The sequence below is a fragment of the Molossus molossus genome, unplaced genomic scaffold, assembly GCF_014108415.1.
Source record: "Molossus molossus isolate mMolMol1 unplaced genomic scaffold, mMolMol1.p scaffold_m16_p_5, whole genome shotgun sequence".
In the NCBI taxonomy this organism is placed as follows: Eukaryota; Metazoa; Chordata; class Mammalia; order Chiroptera; family Molossidae; genus Molossus; species Molossus molossus.
The window spans coordinates 109360384-109379493 of record NW_023425388.1 but is presented as its reverse complement, the minus strand read 5'-3'; positions in this window follow the sequence as shown (position 1 = coordinate 109379493).

The window sequence follows — 19110 nt, the reverse complement described above, 5'->3', positions numbered from 1 at the left end:
CACAAGTAAACACCACTCCACTTATGTCATTATAAAATTATGTGATTATAAAACTCCATTCAGGCCACCCTTTGTGGAAGCAGCAAGCGTGGGACTGAAGGAAACTGTCACAAAGGCACCTGGGAGGGAGGGCGAGGCAGGTGGTGAGCGTGTCCCATTGTCCGGACCTAAGTTGGCCAGGGGGTCATCTGAAAGAGTGGGCGTGTCTAGGTGGTCCTCTCACATTCCAGGTTCCCCGCCAGGCTCTGCCAAGTGGTGACCGAACACACAGCCGCGGCACACGTATCCTGACTTGTCAGTCCGAGCGAAAGCGCCTGGCTTTACTTTCAGTCCAGACTTGTCATTTTTGTCAACAACCACGTTTGTTTTTATAAAAGATAAAAGTAAAAGAGTTGTCTCACTACAGCCCAAGAACCACTGTTTTCTTGTAACCCACTCCTGGTCAATTCTCAAAAAAGACTCTGTAGCTTCTACCTTGAATAAGAGTTTCCCTCTGAAATTTTTGTTTTTAAGCCTAAATGATTAGGTTGTTTTCTTTTGTGATTGCTTATTCTCATCCATGAAGGAACCTCAGTGTAATGTCTCTTAAAGATTAAATGTTAAGAATACCACTCGCCGGGCTGGTGCAGCTCAGTGCTTGAGCATTGTCCATGCACCAGAAGGTCACCGGTTCAATTCCTGGTCAGGGCACATGCCTGAGTTTTGGGCTCAGTTCCCAGTAGGGGGCGTGCAGGAGGAAGCCAATGGATATTTCTCTCTCATCCATGTTTCTCTCTCTCTTTCCCTCTCCCTTCTTTTCTATGAAATCAATAAGAACATATTTACCAAAAAAATATACACCATTGCGCCAAGACCCCACTTTTGTGAGTGAGTTAAAAATGTGCCCTTATATAACTTCCTGACCCCAACCCCTTGCCAACTTAGATCCTGAGAATGGGAAGCTCTACGCTACCTCTCTCACCCTCCCTGCCAAATGCTTTGTTACATTTGACCTCAGCCCGATGCTCGCTGTTTCCACAAATGGTGGTCTGAATGGAATTTTTGTAGTCACATAATTTTATAATCACATAATCACTGGATTATTCTTGTTATTTAAATAATGGTGAGAGTCCAACAGCTCATTTCAATTTATATTTAATTGATATTGATTCGTTCCTTTATGTAAACACTAGCTAACAGTCTACATCTTAAGGCCCTTTCTGATTAAAAAACAGTAAAATGATCATTCTAGAACAATGAGAAGCTTTCTGTCCTGTGTGTACCAGCAGCTCTCCCAATAATTGTCTAAATGGAAAAGATATCCATTAAAAGAGAAGAAAAGAAACACATTGAGACATGAATCTTGTCTGCATTTTGCTTTAAGCTTCTATCTCTTAAATTTCCACTTGAACCAACCAGTCTTTCTACCAAAAACATGAAAAGTTACAATGTGCAAACTAACTCTTTATAGATATTGGACAGCACAGGAGGCCGGGCTGTGATCCCCGAGAGAAGAAAGTGAATGAGAGGGGCCCACCCCACTCTGGGCTTGGATCCCCCTGCTGGACTGCAGTGCGGGAGGCGGAACATCCGCGGAGCATTCAGGGTCTCGCGGTTCATGGAGTGTGAGTTCTGATATCTGTATTCACTTTTATCCCTGCTGTTACATCTTTAACTTTTAATGGGATCTAGTGAAACTTTAAATTCTTCAGATGATGTGCTGTGGTAAGAGATTTTGAACTTAATAAGATTTTCAAATACAAGTAGGTTTAAAATGGGAAAATCTGTTAGGAAAAAAATACCAGATAACTTTAAGAAATAAAGTGATTGAATTCTGGGCAAAATGGCAGTGTAGGTAAACATGTACCCGAATCCTCCTACAGTGATACCACAATTACAACCAAACTGTCCGGTCAGTGTGGCTCAGTGGTTGAGCATCGACCCCTGCACCAAGAGGTCGCCCATTTGATTCCTGGTCAGGGCACATGTCCAGGTTGGGGGCTGGATCCCCAGTGGGGGGCATCTCCCTCTCCCTTCTTCTCTCTCTAAAATCAATAAAAACATATATTTTTAAAATTACAACTGAACTACAGAACAACCATCATTTAGACCCACCTGAAATCTGGCTGCACGGAAGCCCTACAACGAGGGTATTAAAGAAGAAGCCACATTGAGACTGGTAAGAGGGGCAGAGACTCAGACCTGGCTGGTCCCACACTCACATGTGGCAGAAAAAAATTGGGAAGGATATCTTGGCTGCAAAGGTCCCCTTGAGGTGTGAGGGGTCCCAGCGCCACACTAGGCTCCCCAGCTCGGGGTCCCAGTTTCAGGAAGAGAATCCCCCATAACTTCTGGCTGTGAGAACCAGTGGGGATTGAGGCTGAGTGAGACAGAGGGCTCCTGGAGTCCCAAGCAGTTCCTCTTAAAGGGCCCGCACACAGACTTACTTGTACTCATTCCCTCCGAGCTCCAGGGCTGAGGCAGCAGCTTGAGAGGCACTGGAGACACACGAGGAGGAACCGAAACAGCAAAGCTGTGGGGAAGCTGTCTCCCAGAGAGAGCACTGGCAGAGGCCACTGCTCTTTTCTGAGCCCTTCCTCTACAGAGCTGGCAGGCGGGGGCCATGTCCGAGACTCCACCAACCTGGCTCACTCTGTGTGCCCTGCCCTGGTGGTTCCCTGAGACACCACCGCACCCAGCTTTCCAGTCCACCCAAGTTATTTCCAGTGGCTTTTCCATATGATTGACCTATATTGGCCCAGGCTTCAGATTTTTCTAAAATCCCTTAAGTGGGCAGTATCTGGCCTCAATGTGCCCTGTACTTCTTGCTAAGTGGCCCGAGGCCCTGCAGCAGCAACAGCTGGCCTTGATTACAGCTTGGCCTCTCCTGGGCACCTCCAAGCCCTACATCTACAGATTGCTTTGTAGCTCATGCTGGGTGGCCCTAGGCAGAACGCAGGTGGCAGCTGACCTTGGCTTGCACATCCCAGGAGGCCCCAGAGCAAGCGTACCCAGTGGACAGCTTCAGATCACATCAAAGCACTGTGACCCAACCACTTCTACAAGTGACACACTCAAGCAACCAACTTAACAGGCACCAGAGCCCTGCTGATTTAAGTCCTGATCTATGGGGTGAACCCCTTCACAGTTGTTCCTTCATGATGGTTGGAGGTTGGTGGTATATGCTTACAGCCAGCCCTTATAGCTGATTGGCCTGGGGAGTAAATCCCTCCCATTGATGTGCCAACTGCAATCAAGGCTCAACTACAAGAGGAGGGTGTACACAGCATCTTGAGTGCCCAGCTTTGGTGACTGGGGAGGCTGCGCCTCTGGACCCTATGGAACACTTACTACATTAGGCCACTCTAGCAAGCCCAGAAGACATAGCCGCTCTACCTAGTACATAGAAACAAAAACAGGGAGGCTACCGAAATGAGGAGGAAAAAAAAATCTCAAATGAAAGAACTGAAAAATATTTCATAAAATAAAATAAACAATATGGAGACAAGCCATCTACTAGTTGCAGAATTCAAAACTCTGGTTATAAAGATGCTCAATGGACTTAATGAGAATCTCAACAGTATTTTTTAAAAAGTCAGAAATAAATGATACAATAGCTGAAATGAAGAGTAATTTACAGGGAATCAACAGAGAGATGAAGCCGAGAATCAAATTAGTGATTTTGAATATAAGGAGACAAAAAAACCCAATCAGAACAGCAAATAATAATAATAATAATAATAATTTTTAAAAATTAAGGATAATGTAAGATGTCTCTGGGACAATATTAAGCATTCCTACATTTGTATCATGGTGGTGTCAGAAGGAGGAGAGAAAGAGCAAGAAATTGATAACCTATTTGAAAAATTAATGACAGAAAATTTCTCTAACTTAGTGAAGGAAATACACATATAAGTTCAGGAAGTACAGAGAGTCCCAAACAAGATGAACTCAAAGATGACTCCCACACCAAGACACACCCTAATTAAAATGCAAAAGGTTAAAAACAGAAAACAAATCTTAAAAGTAGCAAGAGGAAAGCAGTTAGTTACCTACAAGGGAGCTCCCATAAGATTGTCAGCTGATTTCTCAATAGAAACTTTGCAGGCCAGACAGAGTGGCAAGAAATATTAAGAGTAATGAAAAGCAAGGCCTTACAACCAAGATTACTCCACCAAGCAAAGCTATCATTTAGTATCAAAGAACAGATAGTTTCCTAGACAAGAAAAAGCTAAAGGAGTTCATCACCACTAAACCAGTATTATGTGAAATGTTCAAGGGTCTTCTTTAAGAAGAAGAAAAAATAAATACATAATATAAACAATAAAATGGCAATAAAGTCTGGTCGGTGTGGCTCAGTGATTGAGCATCGACCCATGCAGCAAGAGATTGCCGATTTGATTCCTGGTCAGGACATATGCCCATGTTGTGGGCCAGATCCCTAGAGGGGGACATGCAGGAGGTGGCTGATTGATGTTTTCTCTCATCAATGTTTCTGTCTCTCCCTCACTTCCTCTTTCTCTAAAATCAATAAAGAAAAAAAATTAATAAATAAATAAAATAAAATGACAATAAAAACATATCTATCAACAATTAAATCTAAAACACAAAATAAACTAACAAGCAGAACAGAAACAAACACACAGATACAGAGAACACTTTGATGGTTGACAGATGGAGGGGAGGTTGGGAAGATGAGTGGAAAAGGTGAAGGGATTAAGAAGTACAAACTAGTTGTTACAAAATAGTCACTGGGGTGTAAAATACAGCACAGGGAATATAGTCAATAATATTCTAATAACTATGTATGGTGTCAGATGGGTGTGAGATTTATCAGAATGATAATTTAGTAAGTTATGTAATGTCTAATCACTGGGCTGTATATTCAAAATTAATATAATAATGTTTGTTAACTGCAATTGAAAAATAAAAATGACTTAAAAATGAAAGAAAAAAAGCGATCAGTTCAACAGATACAGAAACAACATTTTAAAAATCATTTACTAAACTTTTAATTTTAACAAACTAGACATCAAGAACTTAGGAAAATGGAAATGGAAAATAACTGTGTAGCATGATACAGAGTATCTAGAACCACTAGTCAACAGCACACTGTATAATGAAGTTTATTCTCAATGTCAGTGAAGACTAGCTGTCTCCCCATTAAAGTCAGTAAGACAGAAATGCTCCTAGTACCTTTGTTACTTAAGATTCTAGAATCAATAAAATGTCTAACAACAGAGGATTGTTTAAAAATATATATGTATGCATATGTAAACGAACCATTGAAATGATTGTACAGATAATTAAAATGAAATTACCTGCATGATTTTTTAATAGTTCATTGTACTCAATTTAAAAAGGTATTATCATTTGTGTCATTTTTTAAAATGTTTATAATGGAAATAATTTAAAGTCCAACAATAGGAGGCTGGCAAATTTAGCATAATGTATTCAAATTGAAAAATATTAGATGGGTGGCATAAACTAATTTTTATTTCTAGTGTTACTTGAAATCTTGACTCTGTCGAATGGCTTACTACAAGTCCTGTGTGAGCTTATAAACCAGCTGGCCAAATTTCCTCTTTTCTAAGCAAGGGCAATAGCAATTTTTAAAACTAATTTTTAAAATTTTATTTATTTTTTATTTTTGAGTTTATTGGGGAGAAATTGGCTAATAAAATTATATAGGTTTCAGGTGTATAATTCTATAATACATCATCTGTATATTGTATTGTGCGTTCACCACCCCAAGTCAAGTCTCCTTCCATCACCATTTATCTCCCTTTATCCACTCCTCCCCCCCCCCCCCCATCCTCCTTTCCCTCTGATAATCACCATATTGTTGTCTGTGCTATGAATTTGGGAGGTTGTTTTTCTTAATTCCTTAACCTTTTTCAACCAGCTCCCAACCCCCCTCCCTTAATCTGTTCTCTGTTTCTATGAGCTTGTTTATTTCTTATTTTTTATTCCTTTTTGGTACATGCCCTTAGTGGGAACCAAACCCGGGACTCTCTGGTCCACAGGTCAATGCTCCAAATGCCGAGCCAAACTGGCCAAGGCTGTTTCTATTTTGTTTGTTAGTTTATTTTGTTCATTGATTCCACATATAAGTGAAAGCATATGGTACATGTGTTTCTCTGACTGGCTTATTTCACTTAGCATATACTGTCCAGATCCATCCATGCTGATGCAAAAGGTAAGATTTTCTTCTTTTTCATGGCCAAATAGTATTCCACTGTGTATATATACCACAGCTTTTTTATCCACTAATCTACTGATGGACATTTGAGACTTCTCCCAATTTTGGCTATTGTAAATAACTCTGCAATGAACATAAGGGTGCATATATTCTTTCAAATCAGTATTTCGGGTTTCTTCAGATATAGTCCCAGAAGTGGAATTGCTGGGTCATGAGGCAGCTAGCTCTATTTTTAATTTTTTGAGGAAACTCCATACTGCTTTCCACAGTGGCTGCACCAGTCTGCATTCCCACCAACAGGGCACAAGTGTTCCCTTTGTCTACGTTTTTGCAATTTATCTAATCTCTGCTTAGAGTGGAAGTGAGTTCAGTTTCTCTGGTCTTCTGTGCTTCTCCAGTCTGGAGTGTATCCAACCTGGCCTGGCCTTTTTGCCTTTCTCCAGTCTACCCCAGGGCTGTGGCGTTCTCTGCCGGTGGAGACAGACGCTGAGTCACCAGGAAGGGTTAGCAGTGTATTAATTGTAGACGAGAGCTGATGTAAGATTTACACATTAGAATAAGATACAATGCCATTAAGAAAGTTAAGGTGGTTATAATAGCAGATACTACAGAAATTAAAAAGACATTAAGAAGTGATTGTGTTGATGATATAGCACCGTGCCTAAATTATATCACCTAAATGTTTTCGGGTTTTACAATTCAGACAAACATGGCTTTCTGATCTGGCAACTAGACCAGCATTTCATTTATCATGATTCATGGATTAAATACTAAATTACTAACCATAACCTACTCAGGGTTTGCAGTTGTTCTTGTGCAGGCATAAGACTATGTGCCTAGAACAATGAGCTCCGTGGGACACACTCTTCTTGCACACACACAACAACCAGGTACCCCATGACTCAGTGATCGCCTCATGCAAACTTGGCAGCTTCCAACAAAATATGCAACAGCACACAAAGGATTTTTCATTCACAGGCATTTGAAGATATTACTGATGACTATTATTTCCTCAATTTGCAAAACTCACTTTTGTTCAGAAAACATTAGCAATGCACTGGAGACTAGATAATAACATTGTCCTCATTCTGAGTTGCTCACCATCTTATAGAAAGTAACTGCTGACACTTTTTTGATGTTGGTATAAACACTTAATACAAAATATCTTAAGGGAAGCAAGGAGGTAACAAGAAATGCTTTGGTTCAGCCAGCTCATCTATCTTTGCTCTTTATTTAAATCTATTAAGTTAACATGTATAGAGTGTCTGAAATCATTACAGAGCATAAGTCTTTATATTTGCATAAAGGCTAAGAAAACATCAAATATAGTTTAACCAAAAGTGGATCATAAAGGAGTTATTTGTCTTCATTTTTTTTCTTTTTTAAAAAGTCAGGCATGCAGATGGAGTTAATTACATCCTTCCATTTGGTTCTGCTATCACCTTAGCAAACTTCTCTCCTACTTTGTTCAATGTGTTTCTTTCCCCTTCATCCCCATCTCCAACCCCAATGTCCCCTTTTGTCACCCACTGTATCTATACATGTCCTTCATGTATGCATGTCTTGAGAAACAGAGTATTCCTATGTATGACATTTAATTACTTGAGTTAAGTTGTACTATCAATTTTAACACTTTTTTCACACACAACACTATACTTTAAAACATGCATGCGTTGTGTCCATGTGTGACTTCTGATACAGCCACCTCCAGTTCCATCGTGTGCTTACAGTGCATCTTTCTCATCTGCATCCCTGTGAGTATGTGTAGGTTGCCTTCGACTTTTGCTCCCAGCAGCAACGCTAGAACGAACGGTTTACCCCACACCCTCCGGACTGCAGAAGGTGCTCCCTGGCAGATGTCCCTGGATACATTGCCAGCACACGGTGTAAGCATATGCACTGTCCTGTTACTGACAGATCGCTTCTCAGAATGATGGCAACCGTTTACCAGATTACCACTAGAGCACAAAATCTCCTGTTTCCCATTTTTCTCAAACGTCTAATATAATCCGACTTCTGATCTTTGCACCTCTAATGGGATAAATAGGAATTCGTTGTTATGATTTCCTTTCTCTGACATGTGAGCTTACAGTGAAGTTGAATGTTTCTTTGCATACTTAGGCATTCGGTTGCCCCTTGAACACAGGGCTCAGGTGCGAGGCCGGCCCACGCGTGGAGGTCCTGAGTGAGTCCCACACACAAGACCTGCCTCCCACCTTTGCCTCCAGAGATCGAGGGCAAGCCCAGTGTGTGCCAGGCTGCACAGGCCTCCCCTCGCCTGGTGTGTCTACTCCAAAGCTCGTCCCGGTGTGTCCCTCATCTCCCAGCTCCGATTGAATCCTGGGTCCCTTCAGAAGACCGACGTCCCCTGCAGCTCTCAATGTGAAGACATTGGTCCCCAGTGCTTGGAACCGACCCAGTGCTGGAGGGGGGCGAAGGGGTTTTCTCGGGCTGGTTGCTGGTCCCAGGACACTGTGTCCCTCTTCTCTGACAGCCGGAATCTGCGAATCCCCTGCTGTCACAGCCCGTCACACGCGCCCGCTCACGGCTGCTGTCCTCCGCCCGGGCCTCTGTCACGCTTACACCTGTCCTCGGCACCTGTTCCCCGGCTTCCTCTCACACTGGCCGTGCTTCCTAGTTGCTGACTAAATGGAGCGATCAGACCGGCTCACCTTTTCCGCGGCACCTGGAGCCCGCGCGTGGCCTTCCCAGCAGCGCAGTGAGGAGCTCCGCAGGCTGGCGGCGCCCCCTACCGACCGCGCCAGGCACCGTCCGGCAAGCCCTTCCCGCGCCCTGTCCACCACCTTCCCTCTCCGGGGGTGACGCCTGGACGTGCATCCAAGCAGTGTTTCTTCCGAGCTAAACCGTCCGTAAAACAAGCGTGCCCACGTCACCTCTGTCTCCAGCCACCAACCTTCTCTGCCTTTCCAGCTACAGCCTGCACTGCCCTCTCTGAGCCCCCCATCACCACCACCACCTGTCCAGGGGACTGTCCTCCGGCCACCCAAAGGCTGCTCTTGTCCAGGTCGCATCCACCCCTGCGTTGCCCAGTGTAACGGTCAGTTTTTAGTCCTTATCGTACTGGCACCATCAGCATTGTCGGGCACACCTTCCTAAAATAACTTTCTTCAGGTCCACTGCAGGACCCCGCTCTCCTGGTGGCTTCCTTAGCTCGGCATTCCTTCTCAGAGTCTTCGCTGGGAGCTCTTGTTTGTTTTTATTTCATACTTTTCTAAATTTTATTTTTCCATTACAGTTGACAGTCAATATTATCTGGTATTAGATTTAAGTGTACAGCATAGTGGTTAGATAATTATATAATTTAAGAAGTAATCTGTCCCGCCGGTGTGGCTCAGTGGATGAGCGTCGACCCTGCACCAAGAGGTCGCTGGTTTGATTCCCGGTCAGGGCACATGCCCAGGTTGTGGGCCTGATCCCCAGTGCGGGGCATGCAGGAGGCAGCCAACTGATGCTCTCTCTCATCGATGTTTCTATCTCTCTCTCCCTAAAATCAATAAAGGAAAAAAAATTTTTTTAAAGAAGTAATCCTCCTGATAACTCCAGTACTCACCTGGCAACAAACATTGTTGTGATGATATTAGTGACTATATATTCTGTGCTGTACTTTGCATCCCCATGACTATTTTGTAAGTAACGGTTTGTACTTCTTAACCTTTCACCTTTGTAGTCCAGCCCCCAACACCCCTCCCCTCTGGTAGCCATCAGTTTGTTCTCTGTGTCTATGAGTCTGCTCCTGTTTTGTGTGGTCATTTGCTTTGTTCTTGAGATTTCACATCTAAGTGAAATCATATGGTATTTGTCTTTCTCTAGCTGACTTATTTCACTTAGTGTAATAGCCTCTAGTTTCATCCATGCTGTCGTAAATGGAAGATTTCATCTTTTTATCGCCAAGTAATATTCCATTGTATATATGTACTAACTCCTCTTTATCTATTGATGGGCATTTGGGTTGCTTCCATATCTTGGCTATTATAAATAATACTATAATGAACACAGAAGTTAATCTGTCTTTTCCAGTTAGTGTTTTGGGTTTCCTTGGACATATACCCAGAAGTGGAATTGCTGGGTCATAAGTAGTTTTATTTTTAATTTTTTGAGGAACCTCTGTACTATGTTCCATAGCAGCTGCCCCAGTTTTTATTCCTACCAGCAATGCATGAGGGTTTAGCGTGGAGTTTTTAAGTAACATCTCTGAAACACTGCAGTTACTGGTTACTTCATTTTTCTGAGCCTTGGTTTGTCATTTATCTTGCATAGTTACTCTAAAGATTAAATGAAATGACATATAGATGTAAATAGGTGTAGAGATCCAGATTTATACAGAGAGACGTACCAAGCATAAACCTTGGATCACAGGCATTTCATCAATGATAGCTGTTACCATTAGTAGTAGCAAACATGGTATCATAGGGCAATTAGAATTCCCAGTTAAGGAATAAAGAAGATGTGTATAGTAATTCCCAGTCATCTTTCCCTAGGAGTGAATAAAAATAAAATATCACAGGTTTATTCTTTAAAAGAAACATGTATCAATAAAGATTAATTTTATTTCTTCATATGAAAATTTCTTATTTTAGTACTAAATAATATTACCTTAAATATAAGATTTTAAGAACACATTTTAAAAACACCAACATTCTATTGTAACAATATATAAGCCAAAAATTATGAAGGGAAATGATATATGTTTTTTAACTTAGAATATCCATCATAAATTTTTAGGGGAGTTTGGACCAGGGAAATGTATGTAGGAAAGTATCATTAGTCACAGTGGGACAGCGTATGATGCATTTATAAGCAACCTCCAAATTCCAGTGTCTTACAACATAGGTCTGTGCCCTTTTCCCTAACCCGTGTCACATGTTCCCACACATGTGGCTCTGTGTAATGCTGTCAGTGTAGGGCCAGGGTGACGGAGCAGCCAGTATCTGGAACTATGCCTATCACTCTAATGGGGGAAGATACAGCCAAGCACAGTGGCTCTTAAGGCTGCCCCCTGGCGTGACACACATCACTTTCTTCACTTGTCAGTGGCTAAAACAAGCCACTCAACTGCACATAACTGCTATCGGGTGCAGTCACACACCCTTCCACGTGCCTGGAAGAGGAGAGAGAGCCGGAATATTTGTGAACAGCCGTGGTAGCTACCACCCTGGGGTTCAACATGTAGAACTCAGCACCCAGTTCCTTTGACTCCTTGGATGGAAAGAACCCTTTAACCCTCGATAGTCCTTATAAAACAGGCAGGTAAAACTTCCTTTGGAATTGCAAGACATGTCATACTTTCAGTAGCAAACCCGAGCGTAGATCTGCAAAAGAGAAAGGTCTCTTTAAGGCAGGCCGACTTGTGGGCACAAGCTCTGAACCAGGAACTGGCATTCCTGCCCGTGCTTTAGGACTAATGTCTTCCGTGGCCCGAGGCAAGTTGTTTAATAACACCCCACCCCTGGAAAATGAGAGGCAATGACTGACTGACGATAGCACACTTCCTAGCAGAGAGGAGGTGGTTGAGATTAACAGTGAAATCTCCCCATGGGGCGGGGGTTTGAGCTGCTCGATGACTGACACTGAAGAAGCAAAACACTGACATGCAAAGTGCTTCCATTTCTACGTGATGGGCTGTAAAGAGGATGACACGCGGGCATGTCACATTCCCTCTGCATCACGCTGACGGGAAAGGAAAACCTACAGGCTCAGATCTGAATTTTCCCTGCAGTCACACAGGCATGACCAGGAGCCGGCCGCACACTGTTCTGTTGATCACATGTTCCAGTGTGCACTGCCTTGTGAGGAGTTGCACGAGGAGGAAGCAGAAATCACTTCTATGGAGACACTCCGGCAACCTGGGAGCAGACATTGTTTGGAATAACATGGGATATTTTAAGTGATCACAGCTCAAGTGCTAGATCAAAATATTGGGACAATTATAAATATTTTAAACAGAACATTTCAAAACACAGGCATTATTCAGCACACTACAAATTATACAATTTATTTTTCCTGTTTTTTGTTCCCTTTGTTCAAATTACATAAGTAATTTATAAATATCTTCAATGTAACAATTTAGACATAGAAACATAGAGGACAACATCTTAAGTCCTTGTTTTTTCCCCTCACCCCACAGAGAGTGGTAACCTTGGATCAAGTCTGACCAGCTGAAATGTATGCATATGATAATACACACGTACACATACATACACAAATACTTTTTAAAGCTTTTTATATGAATGAGATGAAAGCATGTATAGCAAAGTGTAATTTATTTTTTCCTTAACAGTATGACTTACAGAGAGTTCCATGTAAATGCATATAGCTTTATCCTCTTTTTAATTAGCTGCATTCTGTACTTATACATTATTATTTAACAGCACCCCTGTTGACAGTCATGTAGGCCACTTCTAAACTTTTGTTTTTAAATATATGGTGTAATCTTTTTTTTAAATATTTTTCCTTTATTGATTTTAGACAGAAAGGGGGGGGGGAGAGAGAGAGAGAGAGAGAAACATCAATGAGAGAGAACATTGATTGGCTGCCTCCTACAGGCCCCCCACTGGGGATCAGCCCACAGCATATACCCTGACCGGGCATCAAACCGTTGACCTCCTGGTGCATGGGTCGATGCTCAACCAGTGAGCCACACCGGCCGGGCTGTGGTGCAATCTTTAGCAGTGGACCTGTGGGTCAATAGTGAAAGACACAGTGGGAGTCCCCTCCCGGCCGTCCACCGGTTTGCCCAGCAGCCCAACAGCTGGTACGCATCTACAATGTGGAAACATCTCATTTATTCATTTATTCATTTATTTTTCTTAAAAGCATAGGTTAGTATTTTTCCATTGTATTCTATTTCGGTGAATTAAAATTCATGTTTGGAGACATTGTTTCAACTGCATGATTTGAATTTTTGTTACTGTTTTGTACACACAATTTTGATGTTCTGGATAGCAACTTCTGTCTGATAAATACATTATAAATATTTTCCGAGTATAATACAAGGTTTTGACTTTATACTTAGTGCGTTTTGTTACACAGAAGTTTAAATCTTTATGTACCCAAATCTGCAGTCTTTGTGTCTTGCTTAGAAGGTTTCCCCTGCTAAATTAATCCAATTACTTCCTGTTCTTTCTTCAAATCCCATCTTTTAAAGCAAGGTTTATTAAGGTAGGATTTACAGAAGATAAAATTTATTTTATTTTTAGTGCACAAACTTTGACAAATGCATGAAGTCATGATATCACTACCACAGTCAAGATACAGAACAATTCCATTTCTCAGAAAAAAATTCTCTTATGTCCTTTTGTCAACCCAGACTCTGGCAAACACTGATTATTTGTCTGTTCCTACAGTTTTGCCTCTTGCACGAAGCCATATAAATGAAATCATAGACTAAGTAACCTTTTGAGTCTTAGCAGCTTTCACTTAGCATAATGCCCTTGACACTCACCGCAGGTAATTGCAGGTGTCAGTACATGGTCTCCTTTCATGCTGAGTGATATTTTATGCATAGATGGACCACATCTTATTTTTAACATTTATCAGTTGATAAATTGCTGCACTTTTCCAGAGGGGCTGTGCCATCTGAATTCTCACCAGCAGCCCATGCACATTCCTGCCACTGTGCAGCCTCACCAGCACTTGGCATCGGGGTTTTGAATGCTTGTTTTTTTCCTCATTCTAAGTGTTCAGTGATGCAACACTGGTTGTCACTTCATTTTCCCTATGACTAATGATGTTAGGTGCCTTTTCATCTGTTTGCCATTCATACATCTTCTTAGATAAAGGGTCTGTTCAAATCTTGTGCCTATTTCTATTGAGTTTTCATATTTTTGTTTTAAAAGTTATGTAGTCTAAATACGAGTTCTTTATCAGTTATTTGTATTTTCTCCTGGTGTGTGGCTTGCCTTGCACGCTCTAAACACCAGCTTTCAAAGACCAGACATTCTTCTTTTTAATGAGACCCAAATGATCAGTTTGTTCTTTTATAAATTATACTTTTAGTGTCTTATGTAAGAAATCTTTGCCTGAGTCATCACCATTTTCTCTTATTTTTTTTTCTTTATAAATTTTATGTTGTAGGTTTTACATATAAGTCTATGGTCTATTTTTAGTTATAAATTTTATCCATTTTCTCCTGCTGCCATAACAAAGTATCACAGACTGGATGGTTTAAATACCTGAAATTCATATCCTCAGCCCCGGCCGGTGTGGTTCAGTTGGTTGGAGTGTCATCCCGTGCACCGAAGGTCATGGATTGGATTCCTGGTCAGGGCACATACCTGGGTTGCAGGTTTGATCCCTAGTCAGGGCACATACAGGAGACATGTGTCACATAGATGACTCTCTCTCTCTCTCTTCCTTCTTCCCTCTCCAAAAAGTCGCTTAAAAAACGTATATCCTCATAATTCTACTAGAAGTCAAAAATTAAAGCATCAACAAATGTATTTCTTCCTCCTCGGCTCGCAGAGGGCTGCCTCCTCCCAGGGCCTGGCAGGGCCCTGCCATACAGCCCGGTCTCTCTGTGTTTTCTGGTCTTGTTGTTGGATAGAAGAGATTCTCTGCCTAGCTTTATATCCTTTCAAAATTATATAATTCTATTTAATTTTTCTATGCATATTTGACTTATTAATTCAGATTTTTCTCTATGCCTTTCAGGAAAGGGTCATAATTTTTCATGAAATTTTTAAAATTTGTAAGGCTTATTTCTTGGTATTTTAGAATTTTAATTTCTGTTATTTTGCTGCTCTTAACGGTATGATTTACTTTATCATGGCTTTAAACTATTACCACAGTTGTATAGGAAAATAAATGATTTTGTAAAATAAATGATTTTGTAAATCGATCTGAAAACATATTAATATTTTTAAATTACATGTAAAAGTTCACCAGTTAAGTTTTTTGAATTTTCTAATCCATTCATTCTTTGTAGCTCCTAGAATAATTCTGTTGCCATAGCAATATTTTCTTACATGTTTGGGTTATAGTTATATCTTTTTAAAAAATTATTTTATTTTTTTAATTATAGTTGACATAAAACATTGTTAGTTCAGGTGACATCCCAGAGATTAGGCATTATATAACTTACTAAGAAATCATCCCAATAAATTTCATACCCATCTAACACCATAGATAGTTATTAGAATGTTATTGATTATATACCTTATGTTATACTTTACATCCCCATGTAACTACCAATTTGTGCTTCTTAATCCCTTCACCTTTTTCACCCGTCTTCCCACGCCCCTCTGAGCTGGCAACCATTAAAATGTTCTCTATGAGTCTGTTTCTGTTCTGCTTGTTCATTTTGATTTTTAGATTCAACTGTTGATCGATATTATTGCCATTCTATTGTTCATATTTTTAAATGTATCTTTATTATTGAGTTATTACAGACGTCACCCCTGTTTTCCCTCGTTGCCCCCCTGCACTACCTCCCGCACACCCCAGGGCTTCACTACCCAGTGTCTGTGTCCACGGGCCATGCACAGACGCACACAAGTTCTTGAGTTTCTCTCTCCCCGCCTCCCTCCTCCCTTCTCTCCAAGACGCAGATTCATTAGTCTGTTCCCTGCTTCCATGTCTCTGAATCTATTCGGCTCCTCCGTTTATTTTGTTAATTAGTTTCCACATATACGTGAGATTATGTGATATTTACCTTTCTCTGATTGGCTTATTTTGCTGAGGATAATACTCTCCAGGTCCCTGCATGTTTTCTCAGAGGGTAAGAGATCTCCCTTTCTTACAGCTGCACAGTGTTCCATTGTGTACATGTACCATAACTTTTCATCCACTCATCTACTGATGGACACTTGGGCTGTTTCCGCATCTCAACAAATATAAACAGAGCTGCTATGAACACGGGGGTACATATATTCTTCCTGATTGGTGTTTCAGACTTCTTAGGGTATATTCCTAGAAATGGGATCGCTGGGTCAAATGGCAGTTCCATTTTTAATTTTTTGAGGAAACTCTATATTGTTTTCCACAGTGGCTGCACTAGTCTGCGTTCCCACCAGCAGTGTACTAGAGTCGCCTTTTCTCCACACCCTTGATAGCACTTGTTTGTTGATGTATTAATAGCAGGTGTGAAGTGATACCTCATTGTCTTCATAATTTGCATTTCTCTGGTGATTAATGACGTTGAACATTTTTTCATAGGTCTCTTAGCCATCTGTGTGTTCTCTTTTTAGAAGTGTCTATTTAGTCTTTCACTCAATTTAATTGGATTATTTGTCTTCCTTGTGTTGAGTTGTATGAGTTCTTTATATATTTTGTAGATTAACCCCTTATCAGATGAATCATTGGCAAATATATTCTCCCAGAGTGTGTTCCCTTTTGATTTCGATGGTGGTTTCTTTTGCTGTGCAGAAACTTTTTTGGTTGATGTAATCCTATTAGTTGATTTTTTCCTTTGTCTCTCTTGCCCTGAGAGATATATCGGTGAAAATTTTGCTACCTGAGATTTTGCTGCCTATGTTCTCTTCCAGGATTTTTATGATTTTATGACTTACCTTTTAGTCTTTTATCCTTTTTCTGTTTATTCTTGTGTATGGTGTAAGTTGGTGGTTTAGTTTTTATTTATTTTTATTTTTTTATTTTTTGTATGTGCCTGTCCAATTATCCCAACATCATTTATTAAATAGACTTCCTTTACTCCATTGTATGCTCTTGCCTCCTTTGTCAAATATTAATTTACCATATCGGCATGGGTCGATAACTGAGTTCTCTGTTCTGTTCCATTGATCTCTATGCCTCTTCTTGTGCCATTATCCGGCTGTTTGGATTACAGTGGTGTTGTAGCATAATTTGATATTCAGAATTGTGATTCCTCCAACTTCGTTCTTCTTTCTCAAGATTTCTGTTGCTATTCAAGTCTTTTTTTAGTTCCAAATAAATTTGTGGAGTATTTGTTCTAGTCCTGTGAAATATGTGGTTGGTATTTTAATAGGGATTGCATTGAATATATAGATTGCTTTGGATAGTATGGATATTTTAATGATGTTAATTTTTCCAATCCATGAACACAATATATGCTTTCAGTTGTTTGTACCTTTCTTTATTTTTTTTCTTTCAAAGTCCTGTCATTTATTGAGTACAAGTCTTTTATCTGCTTGGTCAAGTTTATTCCTAGGTATCTTAATTTTTTTTTTTTTTTTTTTCAATCATAAATGGGGTTGTTTTTTAGTTTCTCTTTTTTAAGAGTTTATTATGGGTGTATAAGAATGCCATCAATTTGTGCATATTAATTTTGTATCCTGTTACTATACCAAAATCATTTATGAAATCTAGTAGTTTTTTGGTGGAATCTTCAGGATTTTGTATGTACAATATCATGTCATCTGCAAATAATGACAGTTTCACTTACTCCTTTCCAATTTGGATACCTTTTATTTTTAATTCTTGTCTGATGCTTGTGGCAAGGACTTCCAGTACTTTGGTGAATAAAAATGGTGACAGCAAACATCCTTGTCTCACACTTGTTCTTAGGGAAAACACATATAGTTTTTGCCCATTGAGTATGATATTGGCTATAGGTTTGTCATATATGGCCTTTATTATGTTGAGAAATGATCCCTCTATTCCCACTTTAATGAGAGTTTTTATCTAAAATGGGTGCTGAATTTTGTTGAGTGCTTTTTCTGCATCTACTGATATAATCATAATTTTTATCTTTTGTTTTGTTTATATGATGTATCGCATATATTGATTTGTGAATATTGTGCCAGCCTTGTATACCTGGACAGTTTTTCACTTGGTCATGGTGTTTGATCTTTTTCATATATTGCTCAATCTGATTTGCTAATATTTTGCTGATGAATTTAGCATCTATGTTCATCAGGCATATTGGCCTCTAATTTTCATTCTTTGTACTGTCTTTATCTGGTATTGTAGTTAGGATAATTCTAGCCTCGTAAAAAAGAGTTTGGAAGTCTTCCTTCTTCTTGAAGTCTTTAGACTAGTTTGAAGAGGATAGGTGTTAGTTCTTTCAATATTTAGTAGAACTCCCCTGTAAAGCCATCCAATTCAGAACTTTGGTTTGCTGGGAGATTTTTTTTTTTTTAATTATTACTGCTGCAATTTCTTTAGTTTTTATTGGTCTGTTCAGGTTTTCTGATTCTTCTTTATTGAGTTTTGGAAGATTGTATGTTTCTACATATTTGTACATTTTTCTCAGGTTGTCCAATTTGTTGGCATTTAGTTGTTTGTAGTATTTTCTTACAATCCTTTGTATTTCTGTGGTGTCAGTTGTTATTTCACTTCTTTCATTTCTGATTTTATTAATTTGGGTCCTCTCTCTTTGTTTCTTGATGAGTCTGGCTAAAGGTTTATTAATCTTGTTTATCTTTCCAAAGAACCAGCTCTTGGTTTTTTACTCTTTGTCATTTATTTCCACTCTGGTCTTCATTATTTTCTTACTTCTACTTACTCTGGGCTTCACTTTTTATTTTCTTTCTACTTATTTTGGTTGTAGAGTTAGATAGTTTATTAGAGTTTTTCTCTTTTTTTGAGGTAGGTCTGTAGCGGTATAAACTTTCCTCTCAGGACTGCTTTCATAGTTTTTGAATTGCTGTGTGTTTTTATTTCTTCTTCTTCTTCTTCTTCTTCTTCTTCTTCTTCTTCTTCTTCTTCTTCTTCTTCTTCTTCTTCTTCTTCAAAATACCCTTTAACATTTCATATAATACTGGTTTGTTAGTGATGGACTCCTTTAGCTTTTGTTTGTTTGGGAAACTCATTATCTGTTCTTTGATAAAAAATTAAAGCTTTTCTGGGTAAAGTAATCTTGATTGTAAGAACTTTTTTTCATCACTCTTAATATGTATGCCAATCTCTTCTGGCATGCAAAGTTTCTGGTAAGAAATCAGCTGACAGTCTTATGGGAGCTCCCTTGTAAGTAACTAACTGCCTTTCTCTTG